The sequence below is a fragment of the Anneissia japonica genome, unplaced genomic scaffold, assembly GCF_011630105.1.
Source record: "Anneissia japonica isolate Jap-2015-1 unplaced genomic scaffold, ASM1163010v1 scaffold20513_len11950_cov110, whole genome shotgun sequence".
NCBI lineage: Eukaryota > Metazoa > Echinodermata > Crinoidea > Comatulida > Comatulidae > Anneissia > Anneissia japonica.
Window position 1 is genome coordinate 4961 of NW_022708205.1, and position 7500 is coordinate 12460.

Consider the following 7500-nt stretch of genomic DNA (forward strand, 5'->3'; position numbering starts at 1 on the left):
ATATAAAGGTTAGTTTAGTGCAATAAAATAGATTTTTAAAAATTTGACATTCCAGCATGTTTTTGCCATTTTCTCTGTAACAGGATTTGCGACGAGTGACTGGTTTGGCTTGTCTTTGCCACAGATGTAAACAATATATTGATTTTGCATAATGATATTGATCACTACTATGTGTGTTTCCTCAAATATTGTATGGTTATTAAATTGATTGTTTAACCGCTATTGTGATTAAAATGTTGTATTACAAACCGTGGATCGAGTTTCAATAAAAGCCAAAGATATATATATATATATATATATACCGTTGTAACAACTTCAGGGAGGGCCTTTCTTCATGTTGGGTTTTTCCCAGTTTGTATCATCATCTCATAATATGCTTAACTTCTATTGTTAAGGTTATATCAATCATATGGAACTAACAATCATAATTCAATAGTTGACGTGGGTTTTCCATGCTATAATTATTGACTTATGTGACGTAGCATGGTCAATGTATAAGTACGGTAATTGCACAGGGTAGAAACGTACACGTTGATACTATACACATAAAAACAAAATTATACTTCGAATATTTCGAGCACTTCTGTGCTCTTCCTCAGTGACAACATGTATGATACGCGTGTTATCCCTGATGAAGAGCACAGAGCTAGAGCTGTCTCTTATACACTATATATATATATATATGTATATATATATATATATATATGTGCTCGAAATATTCGAATTAAAATATTTGTATATCTTTGTGCATAATTTGTTCTTACTTTATATTATCCAGAGGAACTAGAAGGTGCACTTGCATGCGTTATGGATTGTCGTAGTTGTGTGGGACCGGAAATGATGCGCAGTCGGGTGGTTGTTACGATGCCCGGGTGACCTCAGTTTACAGCAACATCAAAATATTCATGCCTACGATGCGTTGTTATTTCTTACGATCATTTAATCTACTGTATTGTATTTGCATAATTTTGTACTTTTGCAGCACATTAATACAGTACTGTATAGTGAAGTACATATATATAGTTTGGAATGATTGAATAGGCATTCTAGTCGGGTAGAATGTAGTTATTTATTGTATGGATTTGTTTTCCAAATAAAAAGAATATCTGTATAATCATTAAATAGTTGTATACAGTTTAACACATGGTTATACGCATTTATACAAGTTGCAGGGTATGTAATATGTACATGTTCTTCTGACGTGTGTATGTCACAATAATATGTAAACATAAAACAAAGGCATGCAGGGCGGATGAAATGGAAGTAACTGTTATTTAGGTATTTATAAGCCATACAGTAACACTTTTTAACATCTATGTGGAATACATTTACCAGTAATCACTGGTTCTTTAAAAACCACCTGAACAATAATGCTCCTGGGTGCTGGGTATATTAAAATTATTGTATTATATATCAATTTTTCTTAATTATCTGACTGTAAATGCCAAATATTATATAACCAAAGGTATTGATTAGCAGTTAAATTATAGCAATCAATGCATTCAGGGTCACGTAGTGGAATGATGGGAGAGGATGATGGAGCTATGTGTGGCACATTTTTAGGAACCTGTACAGTAGTTAAGTGGTCAGGGCCGCCAAGAGGGGAAACTGTAACAGGGGCAAGGGTGGGTGTGGGCCATAGTTACTAGCAAACAATTTTTGAGGGCGCCCTGTCAATCTTAAGCGGCCCATTATTAGGGGGACTCTTGCCATTATTGAGGGCCCATCATCAGAATTAATATTTTTTTTTAATAAATGTGGAAAAGATTCTGTAGGTGTAATTTTGCCCTAACTTAAATGTACTGAATACTCAGTAATTATTGTCGTGATGGATAGACAATAACTGGATTTGCGTCAGGAGAAGCATGTATAGATGTAATTTTGCCCTACCTGGGTGGAAATGTATTGAATACGGTACTCAGTACAATAAAATCAACTTGCGAATAAAATCGCAAGTTGTTCTCGGGTGGCTAGTTGTCCACGATCTCCAGATTCTACCTGCAATTTCTATAGGCTCCTGGTAAGCTTCGGCCCTGAGGATCTTCCCCCACCCACCCTCTCGTTGGCACTGGTTGTGGTTATGGTAATACACAAAAGTAGAAAATAACCCATACTATTTTAGTATTCTATTCATGTATTATTTTAATTATTAATCTATCATAAGAACAATAACATCGAACGTGATTTCACGTGCAGGTGGGCACGAATCGTCTTTCAGAATACAAACCCCACTCTTCGTCCCTCAACCTCTCCTGTTCCTGTTGGTTTCGAGGCTGGCGAAGCCCCGTCGCGACTCCATATATTTGACTCAGCCAGGGATAGACAGTCGTGTCAAGTTGTTAGATGATTTGAAAACAATTATTACGTTAATTTATATTTATTATTTATTATTGAAAAGTGTTGTAAGAATCGTTATTTTTAATAATAATTTATTTATTATTTTATTATTATTATTTATTTAGACACACAATACATGTACCAAGGATTGTCTATAGTGACTATATCGCTGTCCCACTTGTAGGTGACAATCCCTTACACAAAACAAACATACACACACGATGCTTTACACAAACTAAATCTCAATATGAGGTTTAGGAAGTGGAGTTGTTTTGGTCGTGAGAAAAAATCCTGCAACTGGCTGTATACATGGCAATAAATAATAGTGTGACGAAAACGTGCCATATATACCGTACAAAAAATATAAATAATAATACAATTCAAATTAATATTTTTCAGATAATGCAATCATTCAAAGGGTAGCAAAATATAATAGGACAGTCGTCGATTTCCCACGACATCTGAACAAATTACTCAATAGTAGGACAATGCCGATTAATGCACGTCTTTTGTCTTCTATCATAAGACTAATAAATAATAAAAATCACAATGGTCGAATAGTTATAGAGTGCATATTGTAAAGTCCACTGTGCGTTTGGCGAGTTGATTGGACGAGCGGTTAAGTCAGGGGCACCGCTTCAACTCTAATATCGGCGCTGGTTCGAACGGCTCACTTACCAATGGTTCCGCTGGTGGAAAAAGTCTTCTCGGATAAGGACTGTAAATCATAGGCCCAGTGTACGCATTTGGCTCGTTTGCACTTTAAAGAACCCAGTAAGATGTGTATAAGAGACATTCTTTATTGTATGGATTTGTTTTCCAAATATAAAGAATATCTGTATAATCATTAACTAGTTGTATACAGTTTAACCACATGGCTATACGCATTTATACAAGTTGCAGGGTATGTAATATGTACATGTTCTTCTGACGTGTGTATGTCACAATAATATGTAAACATAAAACAAAGGCAGGCAGGGCGGATGAAATGGAAGTAACTGCTATTTAGGTATTTATAAGCCATACAATAACACTTTTTAACATCTATGTGGAATACATTTACCAGTATTCACTGGTTCTTCAAATACCACCTGAACAATAATGCTCCTGGGTGCTGGGTATATTAAAATTATTGTATTATATATCAATTTTTCTTAATTATCTGACTGTAAATGCCAAATATTATAAAACCAAAGGTATTGATTAGCAGTCAAATTATAGCAATCAATGCATTCAGGGCCACGTAGTGGAATGATGGGAGAGGATGATGGAGCTATGTGTGGCATATTTTTAGGAACCTGTACAGTAGTTAAGTGGTCAGGGCCGCCAGAGGGGAAACTGTAACAGGGGCAAGGGTGGGTGTGGGCCATAGTTACTAGCAAACAATTTTTGAGGAGGCCCTGTCAATCTTAAGGGGGCCATTATTAGGGGGACTCATGCCATTATTGAGGGCCTATCATCAGAATTAATATTTTTTTTAAATAAATGTAGAAACAATTCTGTAATTTTGCCCTACCTTAAATGTACTGAATACTCGGTAATTATTGTCGTGATGGATAGCAAATAACTGGATTTGCGTCAGGAGAAGCATGTATAGATGTAATTTTGCCCTACCTGGGTGGAAATGTACTGAATACTCAGTACAATAAAATCAACTTGCGAATAAAATCGCAAGTTGTTCTCGGGTGGCAATTTGTCCACGATCTCCAGATTCTACCTGCAATTTCTATAGGCTCCTGGTAAGCTTCGCCCCCGAGGATCTTCCCCCACCCACCCTCTCGGTGGCACTGGTTGTGGTTATGGTAATACTCAAAAGTAGAGAATAACCCATACTATTTTAGTATTCTATTCATGTATTATTTTAATTATTAATCTATCATAAGAACAATAACATCGAACGTGATTTCACGTGCAGGTGGGCACGAATCGTCTTTCAGAATACAAACCCCACTCTTCGTCCCTCAACCTCTCCTGTTCCTGTTGGTTTCGAGGCTAGCGAAGCCCCGTCGCGACTCCATATATTTGACTCAGCCAGGGGATATGATCGCGCTGGGTTCATTTAAGTCACTTTTTGATTGAAGGAAATAGTTTATTTTAGTATTAGGCTACTCAATGAGAAGGTCACATGAACATCATCATTTACATTAAAACATTGTCATTGGCCTCTTGTTGTTTTATTGGTTTGTATACCGGTACAATTTGTTTATCTACTGCTTACCGCTCATTAATCTTAATTTTATAATCGAAATGTGGTTCATTTTTTAATTTTGTACAAGCTTTATAGTTTCTGGGGAAACCTTTCATTTTGAACCTTAATGACTTTTGTTCTATTAATACGATTAGTTATAATTTAAATGTTTATCAAAAATCTTGGTATATTGGATTTTATTATAATAATATTATGATAATAATATATATGCTAATTGTTATACAAACATTATCTAAACAGACAGTATCTAAAAGAAGAAAGGGGTCTGATTAAAATTTGAAATTTACTTCAGAACCAGTAGATTTACTCTATATATTTTGAAGAAAAAATGAAGTTAATGTTTTTTAAAATGTATTTAAAATACACTTTCCAGTCCCACATAGAATCACCATTTTCTTCTGCTTCTCTTGCTTTTTGCATTTCATGAGACTTTATGGCAACGAAGCATTTCACAATGTCTTCACCAAATGCATCCCTGATGACCTCGTCCTGCAGAAATGCTTCGACGGGATCTTGCATGGATGTTGGTATTGTTTGTGTTTTCTCAGGAACATCTTGCAAAAGGTACGCGGATCCAGTGACGTTAGCAGGAAGGGAAAGCTTCTTCTTGATTCCATCTATCCCGGCGGCAACTGTGGCCTCTAAAACTAAATAGGGATTTGATCAAGAACTCCCCATTCGATTTTCAATGTAAGAACCAAATTCACTATTGATCTTCACACGAACTGCGCATGTTCGGTTGTCAAAACCCCAAGTTCCATTTGTTGGTGCGTACGTAAATGGTTTGTACCGTTTCCTACAGTTGATGGTGGGACCCATAAACAGGCTAAGAGCTGGAGCATGATGTAAAATACCAGCTATCCAATATTTAGCAACGTTTGATAGCTTGTCTGGAGACTCCCCATCAAATGTAAAAGAAATGTTACCTTCCACATCCTACAATGAGTGGCAAAAGTGGCAGGAAGATCCGCTATTGTTCGGATACGGTTTGCTCATAAAGGAAGCCATTAAGCCGTGTTGCATGGCGATCTCTTTGACTGCGCCTTTGTACGTGAAGGCTGTGTCTGCTGCTTTGATTCCAAATGATGGCTTGTACGAAATTTCATGCTGACCAGGACCAGCTTCAGTTTCCATGCATTTGATATCAATTCCTACTTTAGGCAAATCTTCTCCAAGCTGATGAATGAAGCCAGCGCCTTCGTACAATCGAATAGTTGATCGAATATTTGAATCATTTATAAGAGGTTTCATTGTATCCTTGTTGACGACGTAAAACTCATGCTCGTGAGCTGAGAGCAGACTATAACCCATGTTCTTAAGTTTTGTCAGTTGCTGCCTAGCAAGAAATCGTGGAGCAAATGAAACTTCATTACCGTCATATGACGGCTCAATTAGGATTCGTGCTGTGTCGTTCCACCAAGGAAGAACTTCGAACGTATCCAACACAGGAAACATGACCGTGTCACTGTAGTGTAATTCCTCAGTACAACCAGTACCTGTTAGCATATTTCTCAAAGAATTGGAACCTAAATAACTAACGTGAAAGTTCATGCCATTTTCTGCCTTTGATTTGAAATGTCGGGCCGGAATCAACTTCAACCGAGAAATTCCAAAAATGTCCACCACTTCAAATCGTACAAACTTAATATTTGCATCTCTAATGCGGCTTAAAAGCTTCTCTATTATCTAAAAAAAGAAAGAAAACAAAAACTAAAAATTTTAGTTTTTGTAATGAAAATTCAACAGACGTTTAATTGTAAAACAGAACATTGGCCTTCTATCATAATGAGGAGTGCTGTTGAAATCACTAAAACAAATTTAAAATCATTAAAAAATATATAGTAAAAAATGCATTAAAAAAAAACAATTATGAAATAAAAAATTAAACATAAAAACCAACTTAACGTATGTGAGACTCGGTCTATGACTGCCATGTGGTAATAGCGAGAGTTCTTACAATTTGAATGTAAAGAACGCGGCCCTGTGGGGGGTCAGTTTTAGTTTGTCTACCTTGCGTAATGTTGTAAGTGGAGGGCGAAATTTTGTCATGCATTTCAAGGTAATTGTTTAACATAGGTGTCTAGTTTAAAACGCTTCAAAAAACACAAATGTGTAACATAACAGTTTAATTTCCTGTTTATTAATATTCCAAATAAATAAATAAATGGCCGGACAGAAAAACACTAATAGAAAAAATAAATATCACAACAAAAACGGTGTTTTTTTTTTCTCGCAATTAGATTTTTGTAACACAATGTCATGTTTTATACAAATCAAACGCGCAGACAACGTGGCGGAAAATGCTAGCACATTATCTTACCTTTAGATTCATAATACCACTTCTGCTATTTACCATTCCGAGTTTGTATATAAAACCAAAAACCAACAGTCGTTGTTTTGCTGTTACAGTTTCCGTGCAGTCAAAATATACCGAGGTTGTTAAAATTGACAAACATTTTGCTAAAAATTGCATAAACCTATAGTTTATTTATTTATTTTATTTATTTATTTAGGCTCACAATACATGTGTCAAGGATTGTCAATAGCGAATATATCACTGTCCTACTTGTAGGTGACAATCCCTTACACAAGACAAACATACACACACGATGCTTTACACAAACTAAATCTCAATATGAGGTTTAGGAAGTGGAGTTGTTTTGGTCGTGAGAAAAAATCCTGCAACTGGCTGTATACATGGCAATAAATAATAGTGTGACGAAAACGTGCCATATATACCGTACAAAAAATATAAATAATAATACAATTCAAATTAATATTTTTCAGATAATGCAATTATTCAAAGGGTAGCAAAATATAATAGGACAGTCGTCGATTTCCCACGACATCTGAACAAATTACTCAATAGTAGGACAATGCTGATTAATGCATGTATTTTGTCTTCTATCATAAGACTAATAAATAATAAAAATCACAATGGTCGAATAGTTATA

General features: G+C 35.6%; 1 pseudogene; it reads right to left on the reverse strand.

The window, feature by feature from the left end:
* Window positions 1–4910: 4910 nt before the first annotated feature.
* Window positions 4911–6902, reverse strand: LOC117106478 (annotated as a pseudogene).
* Window positions 6903–7500: the final 598 nt, after the last annotated feature.